Below are 18,912 nucleotides of genomic sequence, written 5' to 3'. Positions count from 1 at the left end.
TGTCAGTATTGCCGAACGTCCTGTCACTTAGACAGAACGCCGGCAAAACTGCCGAATGGCATCCTAACAGAATGAGCACTGTTTCTCCATTGGTGTTAGGATGCAATTCGGTACTTTGTTCGGATCGGAATTTCATTCAAATGAATGAAACTCCGATCCTATTCATTGCTGTGGCTGCATCTTGCAGCCGCTTAGTAGATAACTCCCTAATTCCCACGGTATCAGGGAGCTATCTACTAAAAGGCTGAAAGACCTAAATTGGTCTTTCAGCCAAATTTACTAACACTAAGTAAAAATGACTTGGTATTAGTAAATAATATGCCCCTACTCGCTATACCGCGAGTAGGGGCATGTCTAGTAAGCAGTGAGCAGCCTGTGGCTGCTCACTGTAAAAAAAAAAATAAAAAAAATATTGCCCCCACCCCTAAACGACGGGTGGGGGCTGTAAAGTAAAATAAGGGAGGGAGACCTATTGTCCCCCCCCCCCGGCCCCCACCCCTGAGCGGTGGGTGGGGGCCATAAAGATTTCAAGCCATCCAATCACAGTGCTCTGTGTCATTTTACAAGCGTGGGAAAATTCCAAAGAACTTTCCCACGCTTGTAAAATGACAAAGAGCACTCTGATTGGCTTAAACCCACCAATCAGAGTGTTCTTAGGCTAATTGCAGGGCGGGGCAAGGCTTTATAAGCCTTGCCCCGCCCTGCGGAGCTCAGTCTGCGCGGAGCCCTCCATGGGTGAAGATGGATTATTTTTATGTGCGCTCGGGTTTTTTCTTTTTCGTCGGGTTTTTTTTTTTTGTGCTCGGGTTTTTTATATTATTTTTAGTTCGACGGCTATGATGTTTTTTTATTTGGCCTTTTTTGGGGCTGAAAAATGAAGATTTTTGAAAAAAGAAGACGTCGAATGGTAAGTTTAATTTTACTTTACAGGTTAGCAATTTTATTCCCCCCTCACTATTTTTTAGGGTGAGGGGGGTAGGTAGGGGCATTTTTTATTTGGGTGGGGGGTGGGTGACTAGGGGCTTGGGCACCCCTAGTCACCTTGATGGGGGGGGGGAATTTACTTAGTGCCCCCACCCGCCGCCCAGGGGTGGGGGCCGGGGGGGGGGCAGTAGGCCCCCCCCTCCTTATTACTATGATGGCCCCCACCCGCCGCCCAGGGGTGGGGGCCGAGGGGGGGAGGACAGTAGGTCCCCCCCCCCTCTTATTACCATTATGGTCCCCACCCGCCGGCCAGGGGTGGGGGCCGGGGGGGAGGACAGTAGGTCCCCCCCCCCTTATTACTATTATGGCCCCCACCCGCCGCCCAGGGGTGGGGGCCGGGGGGAGGACAGTAGGTCCCCCCCCTATTACTATTAGGGCCCCCACCCGCCGCCCAGGGGTGGGGGCCGGGGGGTGGAGGACAGTAGGTCCCCCCCCCTTATTACTATTATGGCCCCCACCCGCCGCCCAGGGGTGGGGGCCGGGGGGTGGAGGACAGTAGGTCCCCCCCCCTTATTACTATTATGGCCCCCACCCGCCGCCCAGGGGTGGGGGCCTGAGGGGAGGACAGTAGGTCCCCCCTCATTCCCATTATGGCCCCCACCCGCCGTCCAGGGGTGGGGGCCGGCGGGGGAGGACAGTAGGTCCCCCGTCCCCCCCTTATTACCCTTTTTTTACAGTGAGCAGCCACAGGCTGCTCACTGTTTAGTGGACATGCCCCTACTCGCGGTATAGCGCTATAGCGAGTAGGGGCATTGGGGAGATTTTAATCTCCCTTGTGCTATTATGGGGGTCATATTGACCCCCATAGAGTGAGGAGGGGACCTGGGGGGCTTATGAAGTGGTGGGGAGCACTGCTCCCTGCCGCTTCTGTCTTTACATATTGCAAGGAGGGAGCTGCACGCCGGTAGCTCCCTCCTTGTAATAAACCGAACAAACAAACGAACACTGATACACATCGTCTGTCTGATGAATGAATGAATAGGTGAAATTCCCGTTCGCATGTCCAGATGTTTCACTGGGTATGTGCGGGAATCTCAGGGCTATCTAGTGTGGGTAGATGACGTGTCCCACAGGGACTTCACCTACCCACACAAAGATGGCGGCGCCCTGAATATAGATCGGGGCAGAAAATAAAGAATAAAAAATAGGTAATGTGGGGGGCATAGGGGCATTTGGGGGTGACTAGGGGGTCGATTGGATGTAGTTGAGGCGGGAGGGGGGTTAAAAAAAAAACGGAATTCGGCATGACAGTGCCGCTTTAAAGGTAGGCAGACAATGTAATAGAGCAGCAGGAAATGCTAGCAGAATGCTTGGTTGTATAGGGAGAGGTATTAGCAGTAGAAAGAGGGAAGTGCTCATGCCATTGTACAGAACACTGGTGAGACCTCACTTGGAGTACTGTACACAGTACTGGAGACCCTATCTTCAGAAGGATATTGATACCTTAGAGAGAGTTCAAAGAAGGGCTACTAAACTGGTTCATGGATTGCAGGATAAAACTTACCAGGAAAGGTTAAAGGATCTTAACATGTATAGCTTGGAGGAAAGACGAGACAGGGGGGATATGATAGAAACATTTAAATACATAAAGGGAATCAACACAGTAAAGGAGGAGACTATATTTAAAAGAAGAAAAACTACCACAACAAGAGGACATAGTCTTAAATTAGAGGGACAAAGGTTTAAAAATAATATCAGGAAGTATTACTTTACTGAGAGGGTAGTGGATGCATGGAATAGCCTTCCAGCTGAAGTGGTAGAGGTTAACACAGTGAGGGAGTTTAAGCATGCGTGGGATAGGCATAAGGCTATCCTAACTATAAGATAAGGCCAGGGACTAATGAAAGTATTTAGAAAACTGGGCAGACTAGATGGGCCGAATGGTTCTTATCTGCCGTCACATTCTATGTTTCTATGTTTCTAGAACTCCATTCCTTGCAGCCCTTACATCCTGGAAGCTGAGGTGGCATCGCACAGACGAAGACTGAGGATGAAGACGTCGAAAGAAGTGTTTTTGATAATGTTTATTTTTATGTCTTTTTATATTCAGGAAGGTAGAGGTACCGACACTCCTAGCTGTGAGGTTTGCATTAAGACTACTTATAACAGGTAATCATATTTCCCAGACCCTAATTTGGCATTCACAATATGAATGTAAGGGATATGTGTCTAGGTGTAGATACCTAGGTATAGAATATAGTGTATGCCATTTAGGAGTAGGAGAACCTAAGTGCTTCAATCCAGAGTATCAACCCCGTACAATTTGGTTGACCCTCAGGAATGGAGATCCACAGGGGACACTAATAAATAAAACAGTATTAGAAACCGTACATTCTTCAGGTGTTCTGCTATTTGATGCATGTAAAGCGATATCAAGTGGTCGAAAGCCGTGGAATGTATGTGGGGATCTTAAGTGGGAGAGAACGTATGGGTCTAACGATAAATATATTTGTCCCAGTAGTAAGAACAAGTACGTAAGTCCAAAATGCCCAGACATGGATTATAATTATTGCCCATATTGGTCTTGTGTGGGGTGGGCAACTTGGGGACAGACAGCAGACAAGGATATGATTGTTACTAAGCTGCCTACCAAACCATATTGTAAGTCTATGGAATGTAACCCAGTCCATATACTTATAAATAATCCTGAACAATTTTTAGATAGGTTCGGTAACTCATTTGGGTTTCAAATATATGGGACGGGTTTAGATCCTGGGACAATATTGTTTATAGGGATAGAGACCGATACCGTAGCATCCCAAACTCATCAGGTTTTCCATTCTTTTTATGAAGAGATGAGTGTAGATAATAAGATTCCCCATAATGCTAAAAACCTGTTTATAGATTTAGCTGAAAGTATTGCTGGTAGTCTTAATGTGACCAACTGCTATGTGTCTGGAGGTACTAACATGGGAGACCAATGGCCTTGGGTAGCAAAGGAGGTAATGTCCGGTTCTGAGACAATTGAACAAATAATATCTTCACAAACCGATTATCAAATGAGTGTTATATAAGGAGCCTACACTATTGTCCGGGGCTCAGAACTTGTTGTATTTTGGTGACATTAGTCCCTCTGAGTCCCGATCTGTGAACCGAATAAAGAATCTCTTCCTTCCTGAAGAAACCTGTGTCCATCTCTCTGTGCTTGGCTTCCGTCAGTTTCTCCGGTATCATCTACTCTTCTCTTCTAATAACTCTCGCGAGACCCGGTTACCATGGCAACGCTCCGCTGGTCTCGCGAGAGTTATTGGAAGAGAGGAGAAGAGTAGAAGCAGTGTGCTGGGCCCCCTCTGCGGTAACAGGGAGCCGGGGGGCCCCCCATGCCACCAGACCACCAGGGATCATGGAATCTCCCCCCTCCCTGGACACAGGTGAGCAGGGAGGGGGAGAACATTTAATTTAATATAAAATTTCAAAAATTAATGGGAAAATGCCCATCCCCCCTAGTTTGCACATTTACACACACACACACACACTGCATACACTAACACAACACGCACACTGCATACACTAACACAACACACACTGCATTCACTAATACAACACACACTGCATATACCAACACAACACACACAATGCATACACTAATACAACACACACACTGCATACACTAACACACACACTGCATACACTAATACAACACACACACTGCATACACTAATACAATACACACACTGCATACACTAATACAACATACACTCTGCATGCACTAACACACTCACTGCATCCACTACACTGACACACTCTGCATTTGCTACACATTAACACACTCTGCAATCTACTACATTAACACACACTCTGCATCCGCTACACACTAACACACTCTCTGCATTCACTACACATTAACACATTCTGCATTCACTACACTAACACACACTCTGCATCGGCTACACACTTACACACTCTGCATTCACTACACATTAACACACACTCTGCATTCACTGCACTAACACACACACTACATTCATTACACTGACACACTCTGCATTCACTACACACTAACACACACTCTGCATTCATTACACACTAACACACACTCTGCATTCACTAAAATATGCACACACTCTGTATTCACTATACTGACACACACTCTGCATTCACTTCACTAACATACACTCTACATTAAAGGGACACTCCAGGCACCCAGACCACTTCTGCTCATTGGAGTGGTCTGGGTGCCAACTCCCACTACCCTTAACCCTGCAAGTGTAATTATTGCAGTTTTTTATAAACTGCAATAATTACCTTGCAGGGTTAAGTCCTCCCCTAGTGGCTGTATACTAGACAGCCACTAGAGGTCACTTCCTGCATCATAGCACTGTGTGAGGACCTCCAGCGTCGCTCTATTCCCCATAGGGAAGCATTGAAATTCATTTTCAATGCTTTCCTATGGGGTGCGGCATTGCCGCGCATGCCCATTAGGTCTCCTCGGCCGGTGGGCGGGATCAGTCTCGCCCACTGGCCGACGGAGGAAGAAGGTGGAGCGGCGGGGGAGGAGCAGGCAGCGACGTGGGACATGTCGCTGCCTGAGGTAAGTGACTGAAGGGGTTTTTACCCCTTCAGTAACTGGGGATTGGGGGGTGGGAGGGAGAGGGACCCTCCAGTGCCAGGAAAACGGATTGTTTTCCTGGCACTGGAGTTTCCCTTTAACTGTACACACAGCATCCACTACACAAACATCCTGTATTCCCACTACACACACTACATCCACCACAAATTGAAACACTCTGCATTCACTATACACAGACACTGCGTCTAATTCACACACTTCATCCACTACAGACACTGCATCCACTAAACACATTTCATCTAGTACATACAAACACTACATCCACTACACAAACACACACTACATCACTGTACACACACTACATCCACTACTCAAACACACTCTGCGTTCACTATACACAATGCATCCGCTACACAAACACACACTCTGCATTCACTGCACAAACAGTATCTAATACACACACACACTACATCTATTACACACATTCTAATTCACTTCCACTATACACACCACATTCAGTCCTGCATCATTGTCAGTGGACTAGGTAGGGCGTGGGGAGGGAGGCGGGAGGGGGCAGACCTTGTGCTTTGTCAGGGGCCCCAAAATTTCTGATGGCGGCCCTGCCTACACCCACACACCATGCTCAAGCCGTGAGCCCAAAGCCGTGCTGCTGAGAGCCATCCACCTCCTACTGAGACCCAGGTAAGCCAACCTACCCCGTCCCTGACCATAGAGCCCCAGAAGATTTTGTGAGGGAAGTAGGAAGTACAGGAAAAAGGCTAGGAAAGGCCAAGGAGGGGGAAGCAGTTAGTCTGGGAGGGTGGCTGGTTGTGCAGGCTTACGGAGTCCTGGGTCAACGCACCCGGACCCCGACAAAAACGCTAGCTGGTGATCCTCAAGAAGTACTGGCGGGAGTTGCTGCGAATAGGGCATGATGCCCCATTAGCAGGGCATTTAGGAATACGCCGGACGTTACACCGGGTGACCCAGAACTTTTTCTGGCATGTGGTATCCGATGATGTCCGGAATTATTGCCAAACCTGTGAGGTATGCCAAAGGGTAGGTAAAAAGGGAGACAACCCTAAAGCCAAAATGGTCCCGATGCCCATCATCGAGGAACCCTTCATGAGGGTAGCGGTAGATCTCATAGGACATTTGGCCCAGCTTAGCCGCTCTGGTAAGCGCTATATACTTACCGTAGTGGACTACGCCACCCGCTACCCAGGGGCAGTAGCTGTCTCCAGCATACACGCTGAGACTGTGGCTGATGCCCTGGTCAAGATTTTCTCTCGAGTGGGATTCCCCAAAGAGATTTTATCTGAGGGATACCTGGGGCAGGAATCTCTCCCAATCCTTGTGAGTTGCTGCAAAGGTACGGAGCATTTGTTTTAACGTACTGTTGAAGCGCGCACACAGGCCATTGGTCTGGGGGTGGTAAGGGGAGCTCAAGATTGGTTTAATGCTGCAAACCTCCACATTTGGTGGGTCATTTCGACAGTAGACTGGGTGCCCTGGTCCGAGAGAATCTCCCGGGGAAACCCAATCCATGAGAATACTTGCATCAGGGCTTCAGCCACAGTCTCTGCCCGAATATTGCTCAAGGTGACTGCTTCGAGGTACCGAGTCGCGTAGTCCACGATAGTCAGAATGTACTTCTTCCCAGAGGGACTAGGCTTGACTAGGAGACATATGATGTCGACAGCTACTCTGCTGAACGGATCTTCGATAACTGGGAGGGGGGCCCTGTGCCGGTCCTCCCGCTTCCCCACTCTCTGGCAGACATCGCAGGTCTGGCAGTACTGCCTCAGATCCTGGGAGATGCCTGGCCAGAAGAAGCTTTGGGTGAGCCGAGACGCTGTATGGTTCCTGACCAAATTCCTTGCCAAGGAAGCTAGCTTCAGCAGCTCATACCGATACTTCTAGCTTTAGCTAGCTTCAGCAGCTCATACCGATACTTCTTGTGTGCCACCAGCTGCTTAGTGGTAGTAGGGGCTGTAGTTGGTTCCTTCCTCACTGCTATGCGGTATAACCCCCCTGCTTCCCAGGTGTACCGCTCCCCCTTTTTCCCTACCCCCCGTGGTGGCCTTGTAGGGTCGGGTCGGAGGCTACATCCCTCTCAAACTCAGCAGGGCTATCCCAGGGCAGGGGAGCCGGGTCAGGGGTAGGCTCCCGGGGCTCGGGGTTCATGTAGTGGGTATGGGTGGCCTAGGTGTAGGGTCGGGAATGGCGCCCAGAGGGAAGGGGTCTGACTCGGGGTGCTTGCTAACGGGGCTTTCTACGGGACCTTGGGAGGTGAAAAGAGGCACGTGTGCCTACCTGAGCCTCAGAGTGTGAGCTGACCGGGGTGGTGTGGGCTTGCTGGCGGGTCATCACCGGGTAGGCTTCTTCCTGGGTCGTAACAAAGACAAACGCGGAGGTAAGGTGTCCCAGGTCGTTGCTGAGTAGTACCTTGGTGGGCAGCCGGTCCATGAGACCCACTTCAATTCTCCGGGCTCCAGCACCCCAATACAGGTGGACGTGGACAGTGGGTATATAGTGGACGTTCCCTCCGGCCACTCGGACGGCTACAGTACCCTCGTCTGTTCTTCCGGAACCAGCTGTGTACTCACCAGCGTTAGCGTGGCTCCGTGGAAGTCTGTGGGGTCGGTGTGGTAGCAGAGAGCTGCGGCTCATGGGTTTGCAGGAACTACGGGGGTGACCCACTATGATCTGCCCAGTTTTGGAGGCAGTTTGTGGTGGCCAGGTTGATGGCACTGGAAGCAGCGCACATCGCCTCTCGGGTGGACTCGCTAGGAGGGTGCTTGGACCGGGAGTCCACCAAGGGGGGTTGCGGCCCCATGGTTGGCCTGGACCAGCGGCTGGGAAGTGGTCGATAGGGCACAGAGGCATATTCATCAGCCCGCCGTGCTGCCTTGGTGAGGGTCTGAGGCTGGCGGTCTCTTACCCATTCTTGTATGTCGTTGGGGAGCCTATTGAAAAAGTGCTCCAGCATGATAAGCTGGGTGATCTCCTCCGGGGACTTGGCTTGATGGGAGTTGAGCCAGTTCTGGGTGACCCTTGTGATGCGGTATGCCCACTCCGCATGGGAATCCTTCTCCCCTTTCCGGGTCTCCCTGAACTTTTGGCGGTATTGCTCGGGGGTGACAGCATACCTGGCCAGGAGGATCTGTTTGATAAAGGGATAGTCCCTGATCTGGTCTTCTGTTACAGCCCGTAGGCGTCCACTGCCTTCCCTACTAATTTGTTGGTCAGGATGGTGACCCAGTCTGTGGGGTTCATGTCTTGGAGTAGGCACTGGTGCTCAAAGTCTTGTAAAAATTCATAGATGCCTTCTTCTGCTTCCTTAAACTCTTTGAAGGCATTGTACGGTAGTTTGTGGGCTGGGGCGGTTGTGCTTCCCGGGGCCCTCTCTTCCATCCTTCCTCCATCTGGGTTCATGGGGGTTGCCCTTTGTCTATTGGCACATAGGCTTGCACCTCCGAAAAAATCCTGCTGACGATCTCCCCTGAGGGTGGCTCTCGGTAATATGCCAGGCGCTGGTCCACCGCCTTGCGCACTTCCTCCTCATCTCCGGCCCCTGGCTTGGGGGAAGTTGCCTCCCTGTGTGCCTGGTCGTCCTCCATGAGCACAGCAGTCAATTTGGCCTTGTTACGACCGCCAGGCATTATCCCTCTGGCTTCACACAAGTCTTGCAGTGTAGGTCGCTTTAGAATACTGTAGTCCATGGGTCTGTTGGCAGGGACATGGGATCCCGCCACTTGCCACTAGGTACGTCCGACAAAAAATGGTTGTTAAGGACCGCGGACGTACCTAGTACGTCCCCGGCAAATAGGAGCCTTGGACTTACCTGGACCGGCGATCCACGGCTGTAGCTCGACCTGGGTAACCTGGCTGGTTATCCCCTTTGGTTAGAATAGGTCAGTCCCATTTCCCCATTAACTGGACAGGACACAGTTCCAGGATACAATCTTTGACAATGTTTATTTGGGCACACAGCTTTTTATGCAGAGGGTCTCCATTTAACACAAAACACATACAGGAGGGGGCTGGGGAATAGATAACCATCTCCCGCTCTGGGAGATACTAACAAGCCACAGGGACACGCATGAGTACATATTCCATTCAGGGGGGTAACACTTTGGGGCTTGGCGCCCTGGGATGGTAAGGGGTTACAGGGTTAAAACTTATATGGTCCCTCTGGGACCCCTGCAAAAAGCGGGGTGATCGGATGTACAGAGCCGGAGATATCAGCGTTGAAAGTCTGGGGTAGAGATGTCGCGAACATAAAATTTTCCGTTCGTGAACGGCGAACGCAAATTTCCGCAAATGTTCGCGAACGGGCGAACCGCCATAGACTTCAATAGGCAGGGACTCTTTCTGGCAACAATAGTGATGGAAAAGTTGTTTCAAGGGGACTAACACCTGGACTGTGGCATGCCGGAGGGGGGTCCATGGCAAAACTCCCATGGAAAATTACATAGTTGATGCAGAGTCTGGTTTTAATCCATAAAGGGCATAAATCAACTAACATTCCTAAATTGTTTGGAATAACGTGCTTTAAAACATCAGGTATGATGTTGTATCGATCAGGTAGTGTAAGGGTTACGCCCGCTTCACAGTGACAGACCTAACTCCCCGTTTAACGCACCGCAAACAGTCCATTTGCACAACCGCAAACTCCCCATTTGCACAAGGTTGGATACCAAGCTACCCATGTCCCGTTCCTTGACCTCACTGATGTCATTGAAGGTCTCTTCCTCCACCCAGCCACGTACAACACCAAGGGTCCCCGAAAGGTGACAACAAGCCCCCTGGGACGCCTGCTGTGTTTGGTCTTCCACCTCCTCAAAGCCACATTCCTCCTCTGACTCCTCTTCTTCAGACTCCTCTCTCTGCGTTGCCTCTCTCTGCGTTATTATAAGGTGTGTTAAGTAGTACTATTCCTATCAGTTTAATCCCTGTTACGTCCCCTGTCAGGGGACGTGTATATGGCATCGATTTTAGGAACCGATGCCAGTAGTACTATTCCTATCAGTTTAATCCCTGTTACATCCCCTATCAGGGGACGTGTATATGGCATCGATTTTAGGAACCGGGAGATGGAAAAAGATGTTTGGTTGGTCCTCGTACTTCAAATTTGGGGCACTGCGCGTGTAATCTAATGTGCCACCAGATAGGAGTGGTGTGTTAAGTAGTACTATTCTTATCAGTTTAATCCCTGTTACTTCCCCTATCAGGGGACGTGTATAGGGCATTGATTTTAGGAACCGGGAGATGGAAAAAGATGCTTGGTCGGTCCTCCTACTTCAAATTTGGGGCACTGCGCGTGCAATCTAATGTGCCACCAGATAGGAGTGGTGTGTTAAGTAGTACTATTCTTATCAGTTTAATCCCTGTTACGTCCCCCTCATCAGGCCTTTTTTAGTCGAATGTATCGCCCACTGTCAGTCCCTTCGGTATCCATCCCTCATTCATCTTAATAAAGGTGAGGTAATCTAGACTTTTTATACGAGGGTCCCTCAACAGGCACGACAGCATGAAAGGTTTTTGCACAAGGTTGGATGCCGAGCTACTCATGTCCCGTTACTCGTCCTCAGTGATCTCACTGAAGGTATGTTCTTCCCCCCAGCCACGTACAACACCACGGGTACCAGATAGGTGACAACGAGCACCCTGGGATGCCTGTTGTGGTTGGTCTTCCTCCTCCTCCTCAAAGCCACATTCCTCCTCTGACTCCTCTTCTTCACAATCCTCTTCCAGCGTTGCCGCAGGTCCAGCAAGCGATGCTGATAAGGCTGTTTCTGGTGGTGATGGTGACCACAACTCTTCCTCTTCACGCTCATCTACGGCCTGATCCACCACTCTTCGCAGGGCACGTTCCAGGAAGAAAACAAATGGTACGATGTCGCTGATGGTGCCTTCGGTGCGACTGACTAGGTTTGTCACCTCCTCAAAAGGACGCATGAGCCTACATGCATTGCGCATGAGCGTCCAGTAAATTCCAAAAAATTCCATGTAAGCCTGGGTACTTATGCACAAAGCGTTGTATGATCAGATTACACACATGTGCCATGCACGGCACATGTGTCAACTTGCCCAAATTCAATGCCGCCAACAAATTTCTTCCGTTGTCACAAACCACCTTGCCGATCTCCAGTTGGTGCGGAGTCAGCCACTGATCCACCTGTGCGTTCAGGGCGGACAGGAGTGCTGGTCCGGTGTGACTCTCTGCTTTCAGGCAAGTCAACCCCAAGACGGCATGACACTGCCGTATCCGGGATGTGGAATAGTACCTGGGGAGCTGGGGGGGTGCCGTTGATGTGGAGCAAGACGCAGCAGCAGAAGAGGACTCAGCCGAGGAGGTTATGGAAGAGGATGGAGTAGGAGGAGTAGAGGGGGTGGTAGCAGGCCTGCCTGCAAGTCGTGGCGGTGTCACCAACTCCTCTGCTGAGCCACGCATTCCATGCTTGGCAGCCGTCAGCAGGTTTACCCAATGCGCAGTGTAGGTGATAGACCTGCCCTGACCATGCTTTGCAGACCAGGTATGGTGGTCAGATGGACCCTTGCCCCAACACTGTGTGCCAGACATGCCATTACTTCCTTTTGCACAATCAAGTACAGGTTGGGGATTGCCTTTTGTGCAAAGAAATTTCAGCCGGGTACCTTCCACTGCGGTGTCCCAATATCTACAAATTTTTGGAACGCCTCAGACTCCACCAAAAAAGACTGGTAAAAGCTGGCGGGCTAAGAGTTCAGACAAACCAGCTGTCAGATGCCGGGCAAGGGGGTGACTTTGTGACATTGGCTTCTTACGCTCAAACATGTCCTTGACAGACACCTGACTGTGAGCAGATGAGCAGGAACTGCTCAAGGCGAGAGACGGAGTGGCGGATGGTTGAGAGGGGGCAAGGAGGACAGCAGTGGTTGACGTGGCTGAAGATGCTGGACCAGGAGGAGGATGGCGGCTTTGAGTTTGTGTGCTGCTTGTACTCATGTGTTGATCCCATAGGCGTTTGTGATGTGCGATCATGTGCCTTCGCAAAGCAGTTGTACCTAGGTGGGTGTTGGACTTCCCACGACTCAGTTTCTTTTGGCACAGGTGTCAAATGGCATCGCTGTTGTCAGAGGCAGACACACAAAAAAAATGCCACACTGCTGAGCTCTGCAATGACGGCATTCTGGTGGTGGCAACAGCATGCGTTGATTAGCTGACCCCGGGTGCCCATGCATGATGTTTGACTGTGCCACTAGCTCCTTGCGACGACCTCCCCCTGCTTCCAACTCGTCTCCTCTTCCTCTCTGTCTCCCCATTTAAACTTTCCCCCTGTTCTTCTTCTCTTCTAGCGGGCACCCACGTGACATCCACGGACGAATCGTCATCATCAACCGCTTCACTTATATCTGACAACTCAGCAAAGGAAGCAGCAGCATCACACCGTACGTCCATGTGTGCAATGCTGCCTGACTGAGACATATCCCTGTTATCTGCATCCTCTGGCAATAATGGTTGCGCATCACTAATTTCTTCCAACTGATGTGTAAATAACTCCTCTGACAGATCAAGTGAAGCGGCTGTGGTGCTAGTGTTGGTGGTGGCGGCAGGCGGGCGAGTGGTAACTTGAGAGGTGCCCGAAGCTAAGCTGGAGGAGGATGGTGCGTCAAGGTTCCGAGCGGAAGCTGTAGAAGATTGGGTGTCCTGTGTTAGCCAGACAACTATGTCCTCAGAACTTTTCGAGTTCAGGGTACGTGGCCTCTGAACACTGGGCATTATTCTAGGGCCAAAGGGAATCACAGCACCACGACCACGACGGCCCCTGCGGGGTGGCCTGCCTCTGCCTGTAATTTTTTTTTGATTAGTGGTTCTATGCGTGCAAGCTACTGTGACAACAGATATGAGTGGCACTGTGCACTGGCAGAAGTTGGCAGAGTAGACGCTGTAGGCCTGACACATACGCTTGCAGACAACTAACTGCTATTCAATCTATTACAGTCAAAATTGTATTTTCTTTTTAAATGTACACTACTGTTACACCAGATATGAGTTGCACTGGTGTGACACTGTGCCCTGGCAGGCCCTGAAACGCACACGTGTGAAGGAAACTGACTGCTATTATTTCACAGTCAAAAAAGTGTTTTTTTTTTTTTTTAAATGTACACTACTGTTACACCAGATATGAGTTGCACTGGTGTGACACTGTGCCCTGGCAGGCCCTGAAACGCACACGCGTGAAGGAAATTGACTGCTATTATTTCACAGTCAAAAAAGTGTTTGTTTTTTTAAAATGTACACTACCGTTACACCAGATATGAGTTGCACTGGTGTGACACTGTGTCCTGGCAGGCCCTGAAACACACACGTGTGAAGGAAACTGACTGGTATTATTTCACAGTCAAATTTCTAGTTTTTTTTTTAAATGTACACTACTGTTACACCAGATATGAGTTGCACTGGTGTGACACTGTGTCCTGGCAGGCCCTGAAACGCACACGTGTGAAGGAAACTGACTGCTATTATTTCACAGTCAAAAAAAGTGTTGTTTTTTTAAATGTACACTACTGTTACACCAGATATGAGTTGCACTGGTGTGACACTGTGCCCTGGCAGGCCCTGAAACACACACGTGTGAAGGAAACTGACTGCTATTATTTCACAGTCAAATTTCTAGTTTTTTTTTTAAATGTACACTACTGTTACACCAGATATGAGTTGCACTGGTGTGACACTGTGTCCTGGCAGGCCCTGAAACGCACACGTGTGAAGGAAACTGACTGCTATTATTTCACAGTCAAAAAAAGTGTTGTTTTTTTAAATGTACACTACTGTTACACCAGATATGAGTTGCACTAGTGTGACACTGTGCCCTGGCAGGCCCTGAAACGCACACGTGTGAAGGAAACTGACTGCTATTATATTACAGTCAAAAAAGTTTTGTTTTTTTTTAAATGCAAGCTATTGTGACACCAGATATGAGTGGTGGCACTGGGCAAGTGGGCATAGTATACGCTGTGAGCCTGACACACACGCTGGCAGGCAGGCAACTGCAATTAGATTACACAGTAAAAAAAAAAAAGCAGACTGATGTTCTAGCCCTAAAAAGGGCTTTTTGGGGTGCTGTCCTTACAGCAGAGATCAGATGAGTCCTTCAGGACTGTAGTGGACACTGAATACACTAGCCTAGCTATCGATTTCCCTATTAAATCAGCAGCAGCTACACTGTCCCTCCTCTCACTAAGAATGCAGCTTCCGAATGAATCTAAAATGGATGCTGTCCAGGAGGTGGGAGGGTCTGGGAGGGAGGGTCTGCTGCTGATTGGCTGGAATGTGTCTGCTGACTGTGAGGTACAGGGTCAAAGTTTACTCAATGATGACGAATAGGGGGCGGACCGAACATTGCATATGTTCGCCCTCCGTGGCGAACGCGAACAAGCTATGTTTGCCAGGAACTATTCGCCTGCGAACTATTCGGGACATCTCTAGTCTGGGGTTCAAGGCTCTGTACATCCTCGAAATCAGTTCCATGGTGTTGCTTGGTTTAGTCTGGCGAATTCAAGCTTCGCGCCTAAACCCAGCAACAACCAATCAGCCGAAATGGCGCACACCACATCGCGCCAATCAGTGTTAGGGGGAGGAAGGCATTTTTGCAGCCCAATCCGAAGAAAGGGCACGAAACTCGGCTGCACCAATCGGGGCTCAGGGAGGATAGGGGTTTTGAGGCCCAATCAGACGGAAGGGCGTGAAACCCCGTTTGAATAAGCGATCAATCTCGCATTGGTCGCTCGTCCCCCTTCGTCCATTCAGTGCTTTACTCGTGTCGATCAACCAGGAGAATGGCATGAACCCAGTTTGAATGGGCGCTCCCTCTCCCATTGGTCAGCACGACTGACTCACAGCCCCAGGGACTCTCTGCTGGCACGCGTCCCTCTCTCTGGTGGATATCCCCATGCAGGTATCCACCAGAGGCAGCGCTCTCCTCGGCAGTTACCAATGTAGCCTTGCAGCTCCCAGATAAGGGAAAGGGATGAGGGATTATAGCTCCATTGGGGAGTAGGTAGGATAAGGAAAGAAGGGATGAGTGATTATAGCTCCGTTGGGGAGCAGGTAGGATGATCCCTGACAACGGGATCGAAGACAGTGTACGCAGGCCGGTTAGGGAGACGAATGCTCCCCCTGGTGGGCATTCGGTGATACGAACCGGCGGCAACCCAGGGGAAGCATGCACCGCTCGTTGCCTTCTGGTCTGCAGTTTTCACAACTTGTTAGCGAGGTGTGAACGTTCTAATTGGAGTATCGGGTTGATCCGGCACGGTTTGGTAGACGAATGCTCCCCCTGGTGGGCGTTCGGTAATACGAACCTGGCAGCTGCCCGTTCCCTTGCAGTCTGCGGTTTTCACACCTCGTTAGCGAGGTGTGAATATTCTAAGAGAGAAGAAAGGAATGAACAGAACGACCACCATACAAAAAGATGTATGAAGGTGGGGGACTGCTCATCCAATGTTCTATACCCCTTAGGTAGTAGTATTCACAAGGAAAAGGGGAGAGCACAAACATAAAACAAAAAAGTATACTAAGGAAATATACAATGAAAAAGACGTGGGTATTGTAACCTTTAATAGAACATCTATAGATAGTAGTAAAATTGGCTTCACTGTTAGCCAAAAGGCAATGCACCTAGTGAGGTGTGTATGTGAGTGAGATAGAGACTCACGGGGGTGCTGAGTGAGTGAGGTAAGTGCTCATTAGTGTTAACTAGAACACGTGCAATAGGTAAATGTTAGAGACCAGTAGGTAGAAAGGTCACTACAGAGATGCATACAGTTATGTCATTCTCAAAGCATAGTAATATTACCAGGAATCTGGCCAGAAGGGCTGGGGGTTATGGTAAATAGGGATATGGTATAAGCCCTAGTGGGTAAGGTACCCCTGGAGAGGGTAAGATAGTAGTTAGCACAGGCTACAATGCTAGTGTGGAAAAAGGCAATGAGTCCAAATGGTTAATTGAGCAAGTACACACGTGCCCCACAGGGCGTAAAAGTGTAACTTATTGCCAAGAGCAAAACTTCAGAAACATGCCAAACCAACACCTAACGTAGCCCTAAACTTGCTATCTCCCTTAAAACCAGGGAACCAGGGAGCACTACCTGCTGCTTCAAGGCAGCCTCAAGGCTATCCCTAACAGTACACCCCACTCGTCCAAGGCATTCCTAGGTAGTCATAGAGCAGACTAAAGCACAGTAATATTACCAGGGATCTGGCCAAAAGGGCTGAGGGTTATGGTGAATAGGGATATAGTATAAGCCCTAGTAGGTAAGGTACCCCTGGAGGGGGTAGGATAGTTGTTAGCACAGGCTACAGTGCTAGTGTGGAGAAGGGCAGTGAGTCCAAATGGCTACTTGAGCAAGTACAAACGTGCCCCACGGGGCGTAAAGGTGTAACTTATTGCCAAGAGCAAAAACTTCAAGATCACGCCAGACCAACACCTTGTGTAGCCCTAAACTTGCTAACTATCTCCCTTACAACCAGGGAACCAGAGAACACTACCTGCTGCTTCAAGGCAGCCTAGAGGCTATCCCTACCAATACAACCCACTCGCCCAAGGCATTCCTAGGTAGTCATAGAGCGGACTGCTACTGTTCTAGAGTCATAGGAAGAAAAATAAAAGTGACCAAAGTGAATCAAAAAAATAAACAAAACGAAATGAAACAGGAATGCATCGGCATTCTGTAATGCTCGATGCGCGTTTCGGCGTATGGATACGCCTTTGTCAAGAGCTAAGGGAAGTCCGCCTACCTGTCCGTGTTAAAAAGGTGGAAAAGCCCGCCTCTAGGGCCCCGCCCGCCAATCGCTGACCTCGGCTCCGCCCATAGTGAGCGCATCATAGTACTGCCTCCCGAGGTCCAATCAGGAGTGGGAGAGGGAGGGAGGGAGGGGGAGGAGACACAGGCGCGAGCCGCCCCACGTGGGTGGCGAGCTCAGTATCAATCACAGGAGTGCCGTTTAGGGCCCGCCCCTTCAGGGAGCGTCATAGCTCCAGTACCCAATCATGTACTGGGAGACGCGAAGGGGGCAGAGCATCTAGTCATCTCTGCAGGGGATATTGCAAAAGTTCTAAATGTCATCTTATCTATCGCCGCCATGGGGAAAGTTAGTAAAAGTAAATATAATTATAAGCGTAAATATCATCTGGTTTTGAGGAAAGTGATCTTAGCCAATAAATCGGTAGTGTCATGTCCGACCCCAAAACCCACATGGTTGTCATTAGTTGCGAAGAAACGACTAGAAAATATCCATGCATATCAGAATGTTAGCTAAAAAGACGACTAGAAAGTAGCCTTGTGTGTCAGTGTTAGCTGTGGGTATCGTAAAAGTATTCTTTCTCCCAAAGGCCTGAATGAAGGTTTTTCCTTCTCCCCCTTTATTTGATATATTTTGATGTATTCTACTGACAGGCTATGACCCAACATCCAACTATGGTCAGCGCCCATTCCTCTCCCCCCAGGTTTTTCAGCTGCATACACTGAGGACTATCGTTTCTCCAACCTTATTAGGTGTCCTCCACCATTGTACTTGTCTTCCTCCTATTAACAAGGTTAGAATGGCCTTTGATGCTTGCACAAAATGTGATGTCATATAGTATTAAGAGAACTCATAGGGGGCACACACTCATACATTATTTGTTTCTTCTATTATTACCTCTTCTTTTCCTTTTTCTTCTTTCTATTTTTCTTTTCTTTTATTTATTTAGTGTCTATTTATTTACCATTTTTTCAGGGAGTCTGCTGTCTACTGTGATACCCCCTGTATGTTGAACACTTAATTCGAAACTTTCTACCCGCCATCCTCGGCCCCTACATGAATATAGAGCTCCTCTCTGAGTTTCACAGTTGGGCTGCCTCACCGGGGCTCTACAACCCCATCACTAAAGAATACTTTTACGATACCCACAGCTAACACTCTGACACACAAGGTTACTTTCTAGTCGTCTCTTTAGCTAACACTCTGATATGCATGGATATTTTCTAGTCGTTTCTTTGCAACTAATGACAACCATGTGGGTTTTGGGGTCGGACATGACACTACCGATTTATTGGCTAAGATCACTTTCCTCAAAACCAGATGATATTTACGCTTATAATTATATTTACTTTTACTAACTTTCCCCATGGCGGCGATAGATAAGATGACATTTAGAACTTTTGCAATATCCCCTGCAGAGATGACTAGATGCTCTGCCCCCTTCGCGTCTCCCAGTACATGATTGGGTACTGGAGCTATGACGCTCCCTGAAGGGGCGGGCCCTAAACGTCACTCCTGTGATTGATACCGAGCTCGCCACCCACGTGGGGCGGCTCGCGCCTGTGTCTCCTCCCCCTCCCTCCCTCTCCCACTCCTGATTGGACCTCGGGAGGCAGTACTATGA

The sequence above is a fragment of the Pelobates fuscus genome, chromosome 2, assembly GCF_036172605.1.
Source record: "Pelobates fuscus isolate aPelFus1 chromosome 2, aPelFus1.pri, whole genome shotgun sequence".
Classification (NCBI taxonomy): Eukaryota; Metazoa; Chordata; class Amphibia; order Anura; family Pelobatidae; genus Pelobates; species Pelobates fuscus.
This window is presented reverse-complemented; position numbering follows the sequence as displayed.